Source organism: Podarcis cretensis (genome assembly GCF_951804945.1).
Source record: "Podarcis cretensis genome assembly, chromosome: 1".
Taxonomy (NCBI): domain Eukaryota; kingdom Metazoa; phylum Chordata; class Lepidosauria; order Squamata; family Lacertidae; genus Podarcis; species Podarcis cretensis.
Genome location: NC_137170.1, coordinates 13,737,501 through 13,757,264, shown reverse-complemented (window position 1 = coordinate 13,757,264; position 19,764 = coordinate 13,737,501). Strand labels below are relative to the sequence as shown.

Genomic DNA, 19,764 nt, shown 5'->3' with positions numbered 1-19,764 from the left:
TCTTATCTGATACGGATAGTCAGATAACAGAGAAGGTCGCGAGGTACATCGAGAGAGCTGTGAAATTGAGGGCCACCATCTGAGTGACAGACTTGTTCATCTGACGGACCCCCTTTTGCTTGTTCTTTTCTTCTTTTTATTCTTATTTTTATTCTTATTTTCTTCTTTTTATTCTTATTTTTATTTTTATTTTTAATTCTTGTCTAGCTGTGGCCTGTTGGCTTTGCTAATAAAGTTTTGATTGATTGATTGATGGTCATTAAACTCCTAAACCCTGACAGGAAAATATATACGGTGGAAGCCTTAGAGGCCCGAGCAATTGCCATAAAAAAATTAAGCATCTTCCAGTGGTTTTTATTTTCCAGTAAATGCCACAGAGCTCATAGGTTTATGAGAGCCCTGAATCTCTGTGGCAAGGAATGGGGGGGGGGGAGGGATGTCCACCCAGGGAGGGGGAATAACAAATGTTCTCCCTAGTGCCCAGACTAGGGAATACGGAGGCCAAGACATCATCGTTGTGTTTCTACAAGTGCCTGGACATGATTTTTAGTTCAACAATCTGCAATGGAATAATTGTTGTTGTTGTTGTTTAGTCGTTTAGTCATGTTCAGCTCTTCGTGACCCCATAGACCAGAGCACGCCAGGCACTCCTGTCTTCCACTGCCTCCCGCAATTTGGTCAGGCTCATGTTTGTAGCTTCAAGAACACTATCCAACCATCTCGTTCTCTGTCGTCCCCTTCTCCTTGTGCCCTCCATCTTTCCCAGCATCAGGGTCTTTTCCAGGGAGGCTTCTCTTCTCATGAGGTGGCCAAAGTATTGCAGCGTCAGCTTCAGGATCTGTCCTTCCAGTGAGCACTCAGGGCTGATTTCCTTAAAAATGGATAGGTTTGATCTTCTTGCAGTCCATGGGACTCTCAAGAGTCTCCTCCAGCACCATAATAACTTCCTCTAATTCCGAGGTTCAGAAGTGAGTGCCGCCACATAACCAAACAGCCTCAGTCATGAATTTGTTACATGAAGATTAGCTTCGTTTTGTCAGTCCCGAATCTTCCAATGTTCAGCTTTGTTGGGTGTCATCAAGTTCTCATTTTATGAGAGAGGAAGAATATCTGCCCCCAACTTAAGGAATGCTCAGATTTGTGTCTCTCCATTTCCCAAGTTCTTCTACAGTTCATAATGTTAGCACATCTGCATGCTGTTTAGCTACTGGTAGAGATAAATGATAAGTTGGATTCAGTTTGCATTTAAAAGACAAATCCATTAAATTCACACTTTCCACAACAGGTCAAACGAAACACTGCTGTCTGTCAAAATTTGCACCGACCCAAATTTTGTGATGCAGTTCCCCAGCCAAGCAATGTTTACAAAAATGCACAAGAGAAAGTGTGCCTAGAAATGAATATGTTAGTGAAAATAACGTGCAAAACGCATTACATGCAAAAAAAAAAATGTGTTCATTATTCGAAACTGCATGCAAAGGTCTGTTTATTAGGAGAAATTCACACTAAAATGCTGGTGCATTTTCATGAAGATTTTGCTGTGTAAATGTTGAAAACTGAATTTGAGCTTGAGGGAAAAGAGAACTGGAGAGAACTGAATTGGACCACTAAAATGCTGGTGTGGACTCTTAGACACTTTTACTGTTTTCCGTGCATAAGGTGAGGGAGTAGAGATATGTCCGAGGAAAGAAAAGCCGAATGCTCATCCTAATGGACACATTCTGTTTTTGAGGTTCAGATACGCCCTTATAATTTCCCATCCTGCTGTTCACATAAATAGCTACTCTCTACCAGGCAGATTCCCACATTACTCATCATATGCTCCATATCAACAAACAGCAGCACAGTACAATTTACACTACACAGAGAAGACCTGCATGGAATCTGGTTTTTTTAAAAAAATAAAGTTTGCAATGTAGCCATTTCTGCCTGGGTCTGATAGAATTTGAGCTTCCCTTTCGCCCAATGAACAATAGGAACGGACCCCCTACGTGAAGCACGCCACTATCTCTGCTCGCAGCCCCCTGGCCCCCTGCTGTTTCGCGTTTATTAACTGAGAAAAAACGTGGGCAAATTGCCACCAGGACTGGTGTACTTCTGACGAAATCAGCAGGTGCCCACTGCCCTGGGAACATGCCAAGCGAGCTGAAGACTGCTGATTACCCATCAGCACCTGCTTCAGATGTCAAAAGGTTGATTGGATGGGACTGTCTTCCAAATAAGCACCGGAACATCAATTTGCAAAACTTGTGCATGAGATGGAGGAGCTGTGATGTGCAGAGATGCCTGACCGGAAGTTCAAGAGTGGATGGGAGGCTTCCTAAACATGCTTGTGGGTTTCCCATTTGCATGATCTGGTTGGCCACTGCAAGAAGAGAATGGTGGACCGGGTGGACCATTGGCCTGATTCAGCAGACTCTTGTTATGTTCAGAACCAGTGTTGCCATCTCACTTGCCCACCAACAAAAAATAGGCTGGAACCGGGAAATTTGAGAGTGGTAGCCATTGAGCAGGGGACGCAGGTGGCGCTGTGGGTTAAACCACAGAGCTTAGGACTTGCTGATCAGAAGGTCGGCAATTCGAATCCCCGCAACGGGGTGAGCTCCCGTTGCTCTGTCCCAGCTCCTGCCAACCTAGCAGTTCAAAAGCACGTCAAAGTGCAAGTAGATAAATAGGTACCACTCCGGCGGGAAGGTAAACGACGTTTCCGTGTACTGCTCTGGTTCGCCAGAAGTGGCTTAGGCATGCTGGCCACATGACCCGGAAGCTGTACGCCGGCTCCCTCGGCCAGTAAAGCGAGATGAGTGCCGCAACCCCAGAGTCGTTCACAACTGGACCTAATGGTCAGGGGTCCCTTTGCCTTTACCTAGCCATTGAGCACATCCTTTGGGGATCCTGTCATCTTCCATTCTGTGGACATGGCCAACCTAGCGTAGATCTTGCTGAGACAGGATTGCAAACATGCTGGGAATGTGGGTTTGGGAGAGCACATCTTTGAAACTCTGTCTTGCCACGTGATGCCCAAAATCTTCCTGGTGCAGTGCATGTGGAAGGCGTTGAGGCATTGCTCCTGACGGCAAGTTGCCCACCACTCAGCGGCATGATCAAGACGCAATCCTGGTGGGTCTTCATCTTGGTATTAGATGTGAGCATCACGTTCTCCTACACCCTTTCGGAGATGTTGGCCATTGCTGTAGCTGACTTGCCAATTTGCTTGTCCAGTTCAGCGCCAACGGAGAGGTTGCTGGTTTTGGTGGACCACAGGTAGACAAACTCTTCTACCACCTCAGTCGTCTGTTCCATGGGAAGCTTGATTCAGGCACCAAGTCCATTGGCAGATCAACTCTTTGTTACAAAGATGTGCAGTTTCCCACCCTGCTGTAATATATGTCTAACCTGGGAAAAAACCACAATGAGGTATTTCTAATTTATTTTAAGAAATACTACTGTATTATATACTGCTGAGTGCCCAGTCTGTGGGGCCATTCTGGTTGCAGCATTCATCCTTCTTTCATTCTAGCCTAGTTCACTGCAGCTTAGAAAGAAGTGCTTAACTTTAGATAAATCATGGTGCTGTTTTCCCCAGGAGCCCAGCAGTGGTTTTCCTTTTAGGGAATTAGCCCTGATCTCCATTTATTCCTAAGCCTCATCTGCAGACTTTTTAAACGAAAAAGCTGAGCAGCTGGAATGTTCATAAACATGCCAGAGCACTGTAGAAGCTGAGACAACAGCTCTGGTTCTTTCAGAGACTGTACATAGTGTCCGCCCCTGGCTTTTGGGGGCTGGGAAGCAAAATCGCTTCTAGGCTGGTTATTTATCAAGCACTCATCCTGATTGGCTTGCAGAGAGTTTACACGACACCAGCTGTTTATTAAGTATCCATTCTGATTTGTTCGAAGGGTGGGAGTTTCTACAATGTTGTTTCAGTCACTATCCCATGCTCTTTAGTGTGTTTCCCCATCACTTTCCTTACCGCAGAAACTCTTTTTCTCTCTCCTTTCTTGATGTGGGCTGCAATAGTGCCAAAAAGCACTTTTAATTTCACCATGTGACTTTGTCAGTTTGAGATTGACTCCTACCTGCAAAACAATGACTTAGGTTGCAAACACGCCGTACATGTAAAGCACATTCCCCACCCCAAAGAATCCTGGGAAATGTAGTTTACCCCTCACAGAGCTAAAATTCCAACCACGCTTAACAAACTACAGTTCCCAGAATTCGTGTCTGTGTGCATGCATTAAATTTGTACTGTGTGCACAGCCAGTCTGGAAGTGTCCTCAGTTTATATGTTTTTGTAATAATTTGGGGAAACCACAATTTTTCTGAATATCAGTCCAACCCTTGCTTTCAGCTTGATGCCTTTTTAGTTTGTTTATGACCCAGAAGAAAAAGCATCCTTAAAGCTGACTGAGAGCTGACTTTTTGACTGTGCAAACACATACAAGGAAACCCTTCTGAGGCGCGAAGGAGGCATGTTCAAAAGCAATAATCTATTTCAGTTTTCAAGAGCAACAGGAGGAAGTGGAGACAGAGATACAAATGAAAGCTTTCATAGGCCAAGAGGAGCCTGTATTTATTCCACAGGCTGTAGCTGTTCTGCTGCTGCTGCTTCTTGGCACTGACGTTTTCCCTCACTTGATCTTCGGACAAATGACAGGAGGGTTAAACATGCTGCTCCAATATACACAGGCGGAAAAACTCTGTATGTAGCTCACTTGCAGATGGAGCTCCTGGCAAGCAGCACCATCATCCATGGAAGCTCCGGAAAGTAAGTGACTTTCGAGAAACGTGCAATAATCTGACGCCTCTCCTTATGTTTCTTCTGTGCTGAACCTTAAAAAAAAAACAAAGTATGCTAGAGATATGCACCGAGGGGGTTCTTCTTTCGATGAGATTGGTTCTGAATTTGTCATTAGGATCTAGGAACATAGAAAGCAACCTTATCCTTAGAGCCAGCGTGCTGTAGTGGTTAAGAGCGGTAGACTTGTAATCTGGGGAACCGGGTTCGCGTCTCCGCTCCTCCACAAGCAGCTGCTGGGTGACCTTGGGCCAGTCACACTTCTTTGAAATCTCTCAGCCTCACTCACCTCACAGAGTGTTTGTTGTGGGGGAGGAAGGGAAAGGAGAATGTTAGCCGCTTTGAGACTCCTTTGGGTAGTGATAAAGCGGGATATCAAATCCAAACTCTTCTTCTTCTTATCCTGGGTCAGATCATTGGTCCATCGAGCTCAATATCGTGTGTGCTAACTGGCAATGGCTCTCCAGGGTTTCAGGCAGGTTGCCTCCTCCAGACTTACCTGGAGATGCTGGGGATTAAAAGTGAGACCTTCTGCATGAAACACAGATCCTTTGCTGCTGGGCTGCAGCCCTTCCCCGAGCAGAGTTGAAAACAAAATATTATGTTGATTGAGTGTGTTGGTGGCAAAAGAAAAAGAAAAAAACCCTCATTCAATCCAAGTTGAATGTTGGTCTTAAGGAGAGAGGGGTTAGAGTTCTTGGCCCAGTACCAAGTGATGCGGGAGTTGGAGTCAGGAGTCAAGGCAGCGTCTTGTGCAAGAAGGTTGCAGTGTTGCAACCTTGGGCAGTATTTTTCTGCAAGGTCACAATCTCCTCCAAGGTTCATCCTTGCAGCCCTGCACACACCTGGGCAGTCCATCACTGGACCAGCTGGAGATGCTTCGGGGGCAAGATAGTTGTGGTCCAGCTACTTCTGCCAAGGTAAAAAAAGAGAAAAGGTTAAGGACCTCTGGACAGTTAAGTCCAGTCAAAGGTGACTATGGGGTTGTGGCACTCATCTCGCTTTCAGGCCGAGGGAGCCAGTGTTTGTCCACAGACAGCTTTCTGGGCCATGTGGCCAACATGACAATGTTATTCTAAAGCAGCAATGCTGCAGCAAGCAAAGGCTCTAGCAGCTCAGTCAGCTGCTTGTGGCTGCAAAGCCAGACAGGATGTATGTGACTGTTGCCATGGAAACAAAGGGGCAGTCCATTCTCCTTATTGAGCACAGGATGTGAGCTCAGTGTGTGTCATATGACCTGTACAGGATGTACATGGGTGGAGTTTGGAGTTTCTCTCTGTTTGTTGAAGAGAGCAGACATCTTTCACTGTATGACTGCTGAAGACAGGAATAAAAGCAATGTAGATACATTTCTGTCTGAGTCTGATTCCCCTCCCTGGGGATATGCAGGGAGCAGGGAGGAGGAGAAGCAGTTGGTGTGTTTTTCTCACAGCCTGAGGAAAATCGCCGGAACGGACCTCGTGTGTTTTTCCTGCCGGGAGTCGCCGGAGGGAGGTCAAAAGAATTCAGCCGGTGCCTGGAGAGATAGGCACATACCTCTGACCGAGCCTGAATTCTAACAGACAAAACCGCTTCTGGTGCAATGGAACACCGTGACGGAAACCAGGGCGCTTGGAAACGCTGTTTACCTTCCTGCTGCAGCAGTACCTATTTATCTACTTGCACTGGTGTGCTTTCAAACTGCTAAGTTGGCAGGAGCTGCGACAGAGCAACGGGAGCTCACCCCATTGTGGGGAGTCGAACCACCAACCTTCTGATCAGCAAGTCCAGGAGGACCAGTGGTTTAGATCACAGCGCCATTCAGCCTGCTGTCACCAGGATGGAGGCTAGAGGGTAGAGGTGAATGTGTGTGGAAATTAGCCTACTGATGTTCCGCACACCAAGTTGTAATTTTAGACTCTGGGCTTAATGGTCTTATGGTGGAGTCCCTTTTTTAGATGACATTGCTTCACATACAGTACTTAAAAACATGGTACGCCAGAGCTGCTGTATCTGGGCTTCTCCTGCTCCTGTGGCTGAGCAGGGCCCTGGGCTTCTGTCCAAAAGGCCTACTTTGGTAGTGCCAGCAGATCAGAGCAACTGCCTTCTCCATCACCAAAAGGTACAGGCTGAGCAGAGAATTAGCAGGCCTGCAGTTCCTGAAACAACATCCATCCCTTCTCAAAGAAACAGCTGCTTCTTGACAACTAGATGCAGAACCTGAAATTTATTTCCCTGGCCAAATTGAAATTTCTTCCCTTGGCCAAATTCAAACAGTCTCTTCTGCTGTGTACATCCGCTCAGACCGAAAGCTGATTTCAACCTCCATCCTAGGAACGGAGGAAGCTTTCAAATGCCATGTCAAAGAGCAGCCCTCTCCCCTCCTCATTGCTGCATCCGACTGTGGGGGTAGAACACAGTCTTTACCTCCCTGAACTTGTTTAACCCTCTTTTCAAGGCATCCAAGTGGAGGGGGGGGGAATCACTGTGGTGGGAGCAGGGATATTGGGGTGGGCAGGTCCGGCGCAACCATTGGGCAGAGGGAGACAACCACCTCTGGGGTCACGGCACCACCTGGAAATTGCCCTCTGTTGAAGAGTGACATAAGCTAGCCAGCAGCCCTTGGGTGTGCAGGCAGATGCTGCTAGCTTATTGCCAGTGTTTGAGTCATCTCTCAGTCCATTCACTTTCTGAACATGGGAAGGGGAGCCATCTTGTCCTTTGCCTCAGGCAGCAAAAAGTCTTAGGCCAACTATAAGTTGGGGCAGGCCTGTACATTATGGTTACCAGATTTTTTTTTTCAATGAATCCAGGGACACTTTTGTTTTGTTTTAAGTTGAGTAGCAACAGGGAGTCAGTAGTGGGGTTGGTGAGATAAAAGACCCTGGGGCCAAGTACACATGCATATTGTACAAAGGTGCAAAGCCCTTCTTTCGCACCCTGTGAAACATAAATGCGCAGAGACTGGGCAACAGCGCACCCCATGCCCGTGACTCCCGAGCCTTCCTCAATCTCCTACCCCCTACCCCCTTTGTTTTGACAGATCAGGGGAGGCTCAGGAGTCACGGGCAGGCAGCCGTTGCCCAGGAGAGACCAGCCTGGTGGCACAGTTGGCTCTGGCTGGCTTCAGGAGCTGTTCGCTGCCATGGCGCAGGAAAAATGGCGGACGCCATGGCAGTGAGCAGCAAGCAGCTCCTGAAGCCAGCCAGAGCCAACTGCGCTACCAGGCTGGCTCCGGGCTGCTGAGGCTGCTGCTGCCACGTTTCCTGGGGACAGATTTGCAAATCTGAGGACATTCCGGGGATGGATTTTGTCTGGGGACGGATTTGCAAATCCGGGGACTGTCCCCGGGAACTGGGGACATCTGGTAACCCTACTGTACATGCCATGCCTGCTCCACACTTGATTCTTCCACATGCCCTGTGAAAGCCTGAACAGAACTCTTTATTGCCCACCCAACATAGAATTGTAGAATTGTAGAGTTAGAAGGGACTGCAAGAATCATCCAGTCCAACCCCTTGCAATACCAAATGGCAGCTATTCTTTGTGCCCAAGACAATAAAAAGGACTCCATCTAGTTCACACCAATGCAGCTGAGGAAAGTACAGTCTCTTCTAGGTCCTTAAGATCTCATATCCTAAGCCCTCCTTTCCCTGCAGAAAGTAAAAAGGACGCAACATTTTTTTCATGCAAAATCCACACCGCAGCTTTCTGTGGCTTTCGTGTTTGCAGACATCATGAAGCAAAAGAAGAATCAATTTCTCTGTGACTTTATGCCCTTCCTCCTCCTCCTCCTCTTCTTTTAATTTGATCCAGCAATAAAACTACTCAGCCGTAGGAGTGAAAACAAAATCTAGGAAAATCGCACAGCTAAACGCTCTGTTGGCAAAGTCCGCTTCAACAGCAAAGTCTTTGGTTCTGCTTTCGGATTCCGTTATGAGCTGCATAGATCCCCCATTGGTCCAAGAAGGGGCCCAGTGCTTTTGGCCTGCCAGTCTTTGCTGAAGCTTCGCCTTCTCCCTTTCTGAGTAATTCAAGTCCCTTCATTTAATTCCAATGCAAACTTTAATGTTTTCAGCCCTGGCCGGTCTGCAGCTGAACGGCTCCTCTTTGGATCTTGTTTCCAGGTCTCAAGAGGACTGGGTTTGATCACCTCGTCTGATTACATCTTTGACAGCTTTAAAGGAATTTGCAGAAGGGGAAAGGAGAACAGCCGTGGTTCCTGTGAAGGTCTGGGAGCCAGGACTCCTAGGTTTGATGACCTGCCGGAGACTTGAGAATACACATTGCCCTGCAAGGAACAGGTACAAACCTCAGCCAGTGTGTGTGTGTGGTGTGTGTGTGTGTGTGTGTGTGTGTGTCCCGTTTTGTCTTTCGGTAAAATAAGAAACTGCCTTACAGTGGTACCTCATGTTAAGTACTTAATTAGTTCCGGAGGTCCGTTCTTAACCTGAAACTGTTCTTAACCTGAAGCACCACTTTAGCTAATGGGGCCTCACACTGCTGCTGTGCTGCCAGAGCCCAATTTCTGTTCTCATCCTGAAGCAAAGTTCTTAACCTGAAGCTATTTCTGGGTTAGCGGAGTCTGTAACCTGAAGCGTATTGTAACCTGAAGCGTATGTAACCCGAGGTACCACTGTATAATGAGGCTGAACATTGGTCCATCTAGCTCAGTACTGGCTGCACTGGCTGGCAGCAGCTCTCCACGGCTTCACATGGAGGATCTCTTTGTTCTACCTGGAGATGTTGAGAATTGAATTTGGGACCTTCTGCAAGCAAACAAGATGCTCTGCCATTGAGCTACAGCCCTTTGCCATACAATCTTTCAGCTTTGCCTTGAAACAAAGTTTTACAATGGAGAGAAAAGCTGGTTGTCTCAAGTCTCTTGGAATACTTTAGCAAAAGAGGTCCATTTTGTATTTTACTTTTAAATACAAAACACATTTTTTTTTTTGGGGGGGGGTCCTTTGAAAGCCAGCCATTCTGCTGTTTATTTTTAATGCAATGTGCTTTTTTTAAAAAAAAAAAATCTCTCCCTCCAATAGCAAACAGCTGTTGAGTGGATGCTGGTTGCACAACAGCTCATTATTCTTCTGCAACTGTTACACAACTGCCAGTACAGTACAGTGGTACCTCTGGTTACGTACTTAATTCGTTCCGGAGGTCCTTTCTTAACCTGAAATTGTTCTTAACCTGAAGCACCACTTTAGCTAATGGGGCCTCCTGATGCCGCCGCGCTGCTGCTGCGCGATTTCTGTTCTCATCCTGAAGCAAAGTTCTTAACCCGAGGTAATATTTCTGGGTTAGCGGAGCGGTACTTGTAAATTCCCTTCTGCAACAACTTCCTGTCAGTGCAACAAGTGTCCCACTTAGCGATTTTCACTTAGCACTATTATTTATTATTATTATTTATTAAATTTGTATACCACCCTTCATTGTCAGATATCAGGGCGGTTCACGGCAACTTCACGGCATTGGATGCAACCCCATTTCTGCCTAGCGCTTTTTAAGAAGGACCCCATATTGTGAAGGAAATGTGATACATTTGAATAGATCACTCACATAGCCTTAAGAATATATCGCCTTGCATGGGAGGGGTGGCTAACACCCCAGAGGACAGGATCACACTTCAAAACGACCTTGACAGATTAGAGAACTGGGCCAAAACAAACAAGATGAATTTTAACAGGGAGAAATGTAAAGTATTGCACTTGGGCAAAAAAAATGAGAGGCACAAATACAAGATGGGTGACACCTGGCTTGAGAGCAGTACATGTGAAAAGGATCTAGGAGTCTTGGTTGACCACAAACTTGACATGAGCCAACAGTGTGACGCGGCAGCTAAAAAAGCCAATGCAATTCTGGGCTGCATCAATAGGAGTATAGCATCTAGATCAAGGGAAGTAATAGTGCCACTGTATTCTGCTCTGGTCAGACCTCACCTGGAGTACTGTGTCCAGTTCTGGGCACCACAGTTCAAGAAGGACACTGACAAACTGGAACGTGTCCAGAGGAGGGCAACCAAAATGGTCAAAGGCCTGGAAACGATGCCTTATGAGGAACGGCTAAGGGAGCTGGGCATGTTTAGCCTGGAGAAGAGGAGGTTAAGGGGTGATATGATAGCCATGTTCAAATATATAAAAGGATGTCACATAGAGGAAGGAGAAAGGTTGTTTTCTGCTGCTCCAGAGAAGCGGACACCGAGCAGTGGTTCCAAACTACAAGAAAAAAGATTCCACCTAAACATTAGGAAGAACTTCCTGACTGTAAGAGCTGTTCGACAGTGGAATTTGCTGCCAAGGAGTGTGGTGGAGTCTCCTTCTTTGGAGGTCTTTAAGCAGAGGCTTGACAACCATATGTCAGGAGTGCTCTGATGGTGTTTCCTGCTTGGCAGGGGGTTGGACTCGATGGCCCTTGTGGTCTCTTCCAACTCTATGATTCTATGATTCTATGAAAAGCAGCAGCAGTGGTGGTTCCAGTGGTGGTGTATCAGCTTCCATGGGTGTTCAACTGATTGCATATCTGCCTTTGGAGAGATGTTCCCACACAGCCCAAACCACTAACTTTGTAGCAGCCTGCTAATATTGTGTACAGTTCTGTCCAGCTCACTTCAAATAGGATATTAATGAGTTGGAAAATATCTACATTGGCTGCCAGCATGTTTCTGAGCACAATTCAAAGTGTAGGTACTGACCTTTGAAGCCCTGAACGGCCTCAGCCCTATATACTTGGAGGAGCGTCTCCACCCCCATCATTCAGGCCAGACACTGAGGTCCAGCTCCGAGGGCCTTCTGGTGGTTCCCTCACTACAAGAAGTGAGGTTGCAGGGAACCAAAGCAGAGGGCCTTCTCAGTAGTGGCGCCCACCCTGTGGAACGCCTTCCCATCAGATATCAAGTAGATAAGACATCCAAAGGCAGCTCTGTATAGCATGGGCAGGCAAACTAAGGCCCGGGGGCCAGATCCGGCCCAATTGCTTTCTAAATCCGGCCTGCGGATGGTCCAGGAATCAGCATGTTTTTACATGAGTAGAATGTGTCCCTTTATTTAAAATGCATCTCTGGGTTATTTGTGGGGCCTGCCTGGAGTTTTTACATGAGTAGAATGTGTGCTTTTATTTAAAATGCATCTCTGGGTTATTTGTGGGGCATAGGAATTCGTTCATTTCCCCCCCCCAATATAGTCTGTGTTGGGATTCAGAACTTACTGGGTTAATTTTGTTCTGAGGTGTGCCTCCCATTCTGACGTTTGAAAGGAGGGAGGAGCTCTACTTGTTGTTCTCTCTGTGTCTCCGAGAGAGAAGGACGCCATGAATGCTAGCAGTCCAGGAGAATTTGGGAAATGCTGAGCTGTAAATATTTGCTGCAATAAAGAACTGATGAATTTGGACATACACAGTGCTTGGTGTTTGTTTGGATCTGAAGCAGACTGCAACGGTTTTGATCCGCTGTGTTTTTACTCTGCAAGGCGAAACCCGGAGAAGAAGAAGGTCTGCGCAGCTTGGCTGGGAAGCGTGCCGGACCACTGGGGCTAATTGGGGCCATAAAGCAATTAGCTGGCCAGTGCAATTAAGATCTTATCAGATCGTTCACAGGTTATGGAGGACCTAATTACCGCTAATAAAACTGTTGCTGTAAGTCTGCCGGTGAGCTTTGAAGTTTTGAAGTCAGCTTTGAAGAGCTGGGAGGACGCTAGACGAAGCGGAGGTCTGCGTTCTGTGTTTTGCCTGCTGCAGAGAGGCAAGAGTTGCTGAGGCAGAGAGCTGAGAAAGCAGCTGTGAAGAATCGGGTGCCGGAGAGCTGACTGGTGAAACGTGAGTACAGCAGCTGGGGCCCCGGGAAAGAGGAGAAAATGGCAGACAGCCAGGTCCTTGAGGACGTTCCGCTTGAAAAGCTCACTTTAAGAAGTTGGGCAACCTGGTCCAGAAGAGTAAGGGGTTGGTTCCTGGTTACTGGGCTTTGGGATGTAAGCCAGAAAGAGCCATTACCCCTGAATTCAGGTCCTGAAGGGACAGACATTACAGGCTTTGAGGCTGCGTTGCCTGAAGAAAGCCAGCAGAGAATGCAAAGAGAGCTTGCTATGCTAAAAGCATGTGTACACGCATCACTTTTGCCCAGTTTGGAGGGCGTAAAGTCAGCAAGGGCTGCCTGGGAGGTGCTGAGAAGTTTGTGTGAAACTTCAGCAGGATGCCAGAGCCCTGGAGGAGTCATGAAGAGCCTGGAGATGGCTGAAGCCCCAGTCCCTGAGGTGCAAGTCGGGGGGGCTGAGAGTTCCAAAGGCAAGTTTCAAAAGTTTTCCACTGTGAGTGCTGAAGTGAAACGCAGTTTCAGCGAGGGCAGGGCTGGCACAGAGGGCTCTTCCGGAAGAAGGGGGGCCAGGCCAGCTGAAAGGAGCCCTGGGCAGTATTTTTCCACTGGGGATTGTTGTCGTCAGCCAAAGTCTGGGAAGCGGCGTAGAGCTAGGCGCTTCAAGGTCGGCCACCTGGACAGAGTGAAGATAAGGCCTAAAGAGTCGCGTGGGGAACGCAGAGGCCAGGCCGGTCTCCATGGCAACGGAGGAGGCTACTTCTACGGAAGCTGCCAAGGTCCTGAGCAAGGGAGAGTTGGTTGCCAAGACAACCAGACAGAACTGCTGCAGAAGCCCAAAGAGAGGGGGCAGCGAGGCGTTTGTTGCCAGTATGGCTTTGTTTGAGGACAGCTCTGAGGGACACACTGATTTTCGCTTGTAATCGACTCAGCAGCTAACTGCAACCTGATCCCAGAGACCCCTGCAGTCGAGATGTGGAATTGCAAGGCAATTCCGGCTGGGAAAACTGTTCAGTTTGCAAGTGGGGAAAAGAAAAATGTGAATACCATTGCAAATGTATTGTTTTCTGTTTTGCAGGAGCAGATGGAAGTTTGCATTGTGCCGGGAGTGCAACACTGTATTTTATCTGTGCCTTATTTGTTGAAAAAGGGGTTTAAGGTTTGCTTTGAACACGATGTTTGTACAATCTCCAAAGGAGGGAAGCAACTGGTCAGAGTTGCAAAGGGGCAGAATGATCTCTTCATTCTTAAAACGTCTCTGGAGGGTGAGGGGAAGGTGAGAAAGCACAAGCCTTGCGTGCTACAGTTCCCACTCATGTTTCATGTTCGTGTGCGTGGCATAAGAAGACAGCGCATGCTTGTCTTGAAGAACTACAGGTGCTACCTGAAGTTTCCAAAGGCTGTAGAATTGCAGAATGTGCAAGAGTCCTAGATTGTCAGGCTTGCAGACAGGCAAAGGTAAGAGGGTGCAGTTACCCCAGGGTGGAGAGGGTAACCACAAAACCTTTTGACCTTGTGCACATAGATCTGTTGGGTCCCATGAAGGAACCAAGTTTGGGAGGGGCCAGGTTTCTGCTGACACTGCAGGATGATTTTTCGCAGAACACCTGGACACATGGTCTCAAATCCAAGGAAGATGCAGCACAGCTGATTAGACGTTGGATTGAGGAGGTGGAACTAAGGTTCTCCACCAGAGTCAGGGAAATTGCTAGTGACAGACGCGCACAGTTTACTGGGTCTGCTTTGCAGAAGTTCTTTCACAAGAAAGGGATAAGTCACACAGTGACTTCTCCTCAACAGAGGGGGGTGGCAGAGCTCAGAAGTGAGGCTCTGGTTAAAGCTGCACAGGTGATGCTGTCAGATTCTGGGTTACCTCCAAAGTTTTGGATGGAGGCAGTTAAATATGTGAGCTTCACCTGGAATCGGTCCTACAATTCAGTGGTAGGAGACACACCGTTTTTCATGCTTCACGGGAGGAAGCCACAGGTTCACTTCCTCCGTGCGTTCGGATCAACGGCCTTGCTGCCAGTGCCTGAAGCTTTGCGAGGGCCAGGTGAACCCAAGTTCCAGAAAATGATCTTCTGTGGGTACGAGCCAACGGCTCGTGCATGGAGGTTTGCGTACCCGTCAGGTGATCAGAGTAAGCTGCTGATCAGTAAACACGCTGAGTTCTGTAAGCAGGAGGAAAGGTCAAAGACCCCTGCCAGACGCGATATTCTTTCAGAATGTCTTTCTGATTCAGAGCAGGAAGGTTCTGATGAGGAGGAAGGAGAGCCAGGGGCTGAGTCTGCTGATGACGATCAGCTCACTGACCAAAGTCAGGAGCAGGATGGGGCATCTCCACAAGTTGTAAAAAGAGAGCCCAAGAGTGAGCCTAGTTCTCCTGTGAGGGTAATTCCAAGGGTTCGAAGACGCGTTAAGTCAGAGGGGGAATCCCAGGATGCAGAGGACACACCTGCTGACCACAGTGAGTCAGAGGCAGTGCCTGAGTTTGTGCCCAGGCGGTCCAGTCGCACAACGAAGGGAATTCCACCTGAGAGGTATCAGGCCACAGGTGCGTGGGTGAGTTTCGCACAGTGCGAATCTGAGAGTTGTGAGGATGTTCCACAGATGCCTGACAGGGACGCCAGGAGAGGGCGCAAGGCATTGGGGAAGGGATTGATCTCACAGAGGTCTGCAAAGGTACATCCACAGGTCTTGTCAGAATGCTCTGCAAGAGGGGGTGTTGGGATTCAGAACTTACTGGGTTAATTTTGTTCTGAGGTGTGCCTCCCATTCTGACGTTTGAAAGGAGGGAGGAGCTCTACTTGTTGTTCTCTCTGTGTCTCCGAGAGAGAAGGACGCCATGAATGCTAGCAGTCCAGGAGAATTTGGGAAATGCTGAGCTGTAAATATTTGCTGCAATAAAGAACTGATGAATTTGGACATACACAGTGCTTGGTGTTTGTTTGGATCTGAAGCAGACTGCAACGGTTTTGATCCGCTGTGTTTTTACTCTGCAAGGCGAAACCCGGAGAAGAAGAAGGTCTGCGCAGCTTGGCTGGGAAGCGTGCCGGACCACTGGGGCTAATTGGGGCCATAAAGCAATTAGCTGGCCAGTGCAATTAAGATCTTATCAGATCGTTCACAGTCTGGCCCCCCACAAGGTCTGAGGGACAGTGGACCGGCCCCCTGCTGAAAAAGTTTGCTGACCCCTGCTGTATAGGAACATTTTTAATGTTTGATGTTTAACTGTGGTTTCATAATTTACTGGAAGTCACCCAGAGTGGCTGGGGCTACCCAGTCAGATCAGCAGCATATAAATAAATTACTACTACTATTATTATTACTATTATTATTATCATTATTATTGCAACCGAAAAGATCAAGGGGATGTAGTAACTCCCCTATGAAGGAAGGTTGCAACATCTGGGATTTTTTAGTTCAGAGAAAAGGCATAGAAGAGGTGACATTGTAGAAATCTATAAAATTATATGTGGCATGGGAAAAGTGGACAGAGAAAAGTTTTTCTCCCTCCCTCATAACACTAGAACTCTTGGACAGATAAAAGAAAGTGCTTCTTCACAGTGGTGAAGCTGCATGCTCCACTACCAGGGGCGGAGAGCAGGCGGGGGCATGGCTGGCACCCCAGGTCATGGCATGCATCTGGGGGCATGGCACACTACCCTCAGGGGCATTGTGCACATTCTGGGGGCGTGGCGTGCTGCCTGGGTGCCAGGAGCGGTGCGCTCCCTCTGCATCCCAGTTCCTCTGCCAGTGCTTCTTCACGCAATACAGAGTTAAACTATGGAACTCCCTGTCACAGGAGACAGTAATGGCTACCAACCTGGGTGGCTTTAAAAGAGGATTAGGCAAATTCATGGAGGAGAGGGCTATTGATGGCTCCTAGCCATGATGGCTGTGCTCTGCTCCCATGGTTGGAGGCAGCAATGCTTCTGAATATTAGTTGCGCATCGAGGTCCCCCAGGCCACCCCAATAACTCACACTTCACACATCAATTTTTGTTTAAAGTTTTTGGCATGAATTTGGCCACAACTTTATTTAAATACACACACGTGAGTGGTTGCTTAGGCATTGGTTACGACTATCTGTCCTTGCCCCAGGGACAGCACTGACTTCCGGATTCCAGCGGAAGCCAGTGAGGGAAACAATTTTTGGGGAGAAAATGAAGCTGGGTCTCAGTCCCTCACTTCTCACCTTCATGCTCCTGGTGGCTTGCACAGCCCAAGTCCGATGCCAGGGACAAGGACGAAAAAAATGGCAAACCCCTGGATTCCTTTAACGGAATTCCCTTTCCGCACCACCATTGGAGGGGTAGGCACTTACCCCTCCACCAACCAATTTGAACCAATGCCTAACCGCCAACCTTACAAGTTGTGACAATTTGCTACGCAGTAGGCAAAAACCAAATGGCAACAGCCAATCAGCCAAATGGACAAATTCCTACCAGGCCCCTGCCCCAAGGCAGACGACCCCATGACAGGCATAGGAAGGTCAGAGGACAACGAACCCCCCCCCCTTTTCAGGGAGGGTGGGTGAGTGATGCGGTGCACGCAGCCCAAGAGAAGGCCCCAGGCTGCGAGCCCTGTATTTAAGACCTCTGACCCCTCCCACACTTTAGCAACATAACATTCTCTCCAGCAACAGTCCTTGCCCAATCACAGCATGTGGCCAGTTTGCCCAACAACAGTGGGGTGGCCTTTTTGGCCCCCAACCGCAACACGTGCTCTCTATTAGGGAGAACACGCTTTGCTGGAAAGCACAGGAGGGGAGAGTTCTCTTGCGCTCAAAACCTGCTTGCTGGTTTCCCACAGGCAACTGTTCAGCCCCTATGAGAACAGGATCCTGCACCAAATGGGCCATTGGCCTGACCCAGCCGGCCCTTCTTATGTTCTTAGGTTCTTAATCGGGTTGCAATGGGACATGATGTTTGTGGTTGTTTTACACGGCTCTGGATAATTGCACCTGACAAAGGGGAACCCCATCCTTCGCTCTTGCTGCGAAAGGAGGCTATACCCTATTATTTACCAAATGCGCCCAGAACATTAGAGCTGGAACGCTGAACAGAGGATCAGTTGACGCGTGGGAAGCCAGAGGAACAGTGGAAGCATCCCTCCTGATTAATTCATTATAAGCCCGTTTGGGGAGCCTGATACACCCGCTTCCAGTTACACCAGCACACTTTGCTGCCTGCCATTACACGATTTTGTTTTCAGATTGTACGAGATAAGGTTACTTCATTATTAATATATGCACAACCGCACGCATATATATACATAAATGTTGTATCTGTGCCGGAGCACACAGCCTCTGGAAGTGTTAATAGTTAAGATAAACTAAGTCCATTATCACTGGGAATGACTATTTCTATGACCCTATTTGCAATAAAACCAGATTCAATGATATGAGAAAATTGCTGGGTTTTGGAATAATTGAACCAGGCTGCATGAACCCATACAAAGGCATCATTTACACAGTACTTTGCTTGTCTCAAGTATTTATTCCTGCAGGAGGAAATGGGGGGAAGAAGAGTTCATATTGCTTATGCTGTTTTCCTGTGTTCATACTCTCTATCTATCTATCTATCTATCTATCTATCTATCTATATGTCTGTCTATCATCTATCTAGCCTGGAGAAGAGGAGGTTAAGGGGTGATATGATAGCCATGTTCAAATATATAAAAGGATGTCACATAGAGGAGGGAGAAAGGTTGTTTTCTGCTGCTCCAGAGAAGCGGACACGGAGCAATGGCTCCAAACTACAAGAAAGAAGATTCCACCTAAACATTAGGAAGAACTTCCTGACAGTAAGAGCTGTTTGACAGTGGAATTTGCTGCCAAGGAGTGTGGTGGAGTCTCCTTCTTTGGAGGTCTTTAAGCAGAGGCTTGACAACCATATGTCAGGAGTGCTCTGATGGTGTTTCCTGCTTGGCAGGGGGTTGGACTCGATGGCCCTTGTGGTCTCTTCCAACTCTATGATTCTATGATTCTATGATATCATCTGGTGCTGCTTTTGATAATACAAGTTTTTGACCCATTGTTCGTGTCCTATCTTAGAACACTGCAGCATTGCCTCTTTTGAACAAGTTTCTTTCAATATTTTTATCCCTTTTGTCTCCTCAACCTATACCTGTCCATACTCGATTGTTGGTTTTCTTTTCTTTTCTTTTCTTGAATTGCTGGACTACTCTGTTTGTCCAGTGGAATTTGCTGCCAAGGAGTGTGGTGGAGTCTCCTTCTTTGGAGATCTTTAAGCAGAGGCTTGACAACCATATGTCAGGAGTGCTCTAATGGTGTTTCCTGCTTGGCAGGGGGTTGGATTCGATGGCCCTTGTGGTCTCTTCCAACTCTATGATTCTATGATTCTATGATTCTATGATCTATCTATCTACCTACCTACCTACCTACCTATCATCTATCTATCTATATCTATCTATCTATCCACACACACACACAAACAATGTCTACTGTTAGACTTCCCATTTTTTTCCTTGGAAAGGGCAAGAGAGAAACTGTGAGCTTCTGTTGAATCACATCCCTCTTTAGAAGAGTTGGCAGTGATGGAGAAGACCTCTCGCTCACTTGACAACCTGCAAAGCAGTTTGCAGAACGTTGCAAGTGCCTGTTCGCGTACTATTCAGTTAAACAGTCAACATACATATGTACAAGATACAGCTTGTATCGAAAATATCTTTCCCTTATATACCCAATAGATGGGTGCATTCGGGGCTCAGGGCGGCTAACACCAAATATAAATTACAATGAAACAACAATTGATTTTAGAATGAATTGATTTTAGAATGTATTTTAATTAATTAATTGTGATTTTATGTAAATTGTGTTACTTTTACTGTTGTTGGCTGCTCTGAGCCCGGCTTCAGCTGGGGAGGGCAGGATATAAATAAAAATATATTATTATTATTATTATTATTATTATTATTATTATTATTATCAAAAAACAGTTCATTAAAATATGGCTTAAAATGCAGCCTCATTTTAGTAGTAGCCCATAGATCAAGACAATAAAGGGAGGAAACATCAGATATTCACCCAAGCCAGCTATCCATGCTGGTCCTGCATGGGCCAGCAAAAAAGCCAAGGGAAAATTTATATACCAGATCCCACATAAAGCCAGTTCTGACTAAGAACCTAGAAAATTGCCTTATAGAGAGTCCATCTTGG

At 47.1% G+C, this 19,764-nt stretch overlaps 1 protein-coding gene across 2 annotated transcripts in view; it reads left to right on the top strand.

Moving 5' to 3' along the window:
• Window positions 1-4,646: 4,646 nt before the first annotated feature.
• LOC307208660 (nutritionally-regulated adipose and cardiac enriched protein homolog) overlaps window positions 4,647-19,764 on the top strand; it is a 34,444-nt gene continuing 19,326 nt past the window's right edge. The window contains exons 1-2 of one of the 2 annotated variants that reach the window (XM_079963505.1): window positions 4,647-4,768; window positions 8,905-9,081. The gene's annotated coding sequence lies outside the window, so the exon portion shown is untranslated. Of the gene's footprint in view, window positions 4,769-8,668; window positions 9,082-19,764 lie in introns of those variants that run through there. The other variant, XM_079963506.1, reaches the window with a different exon arrangement.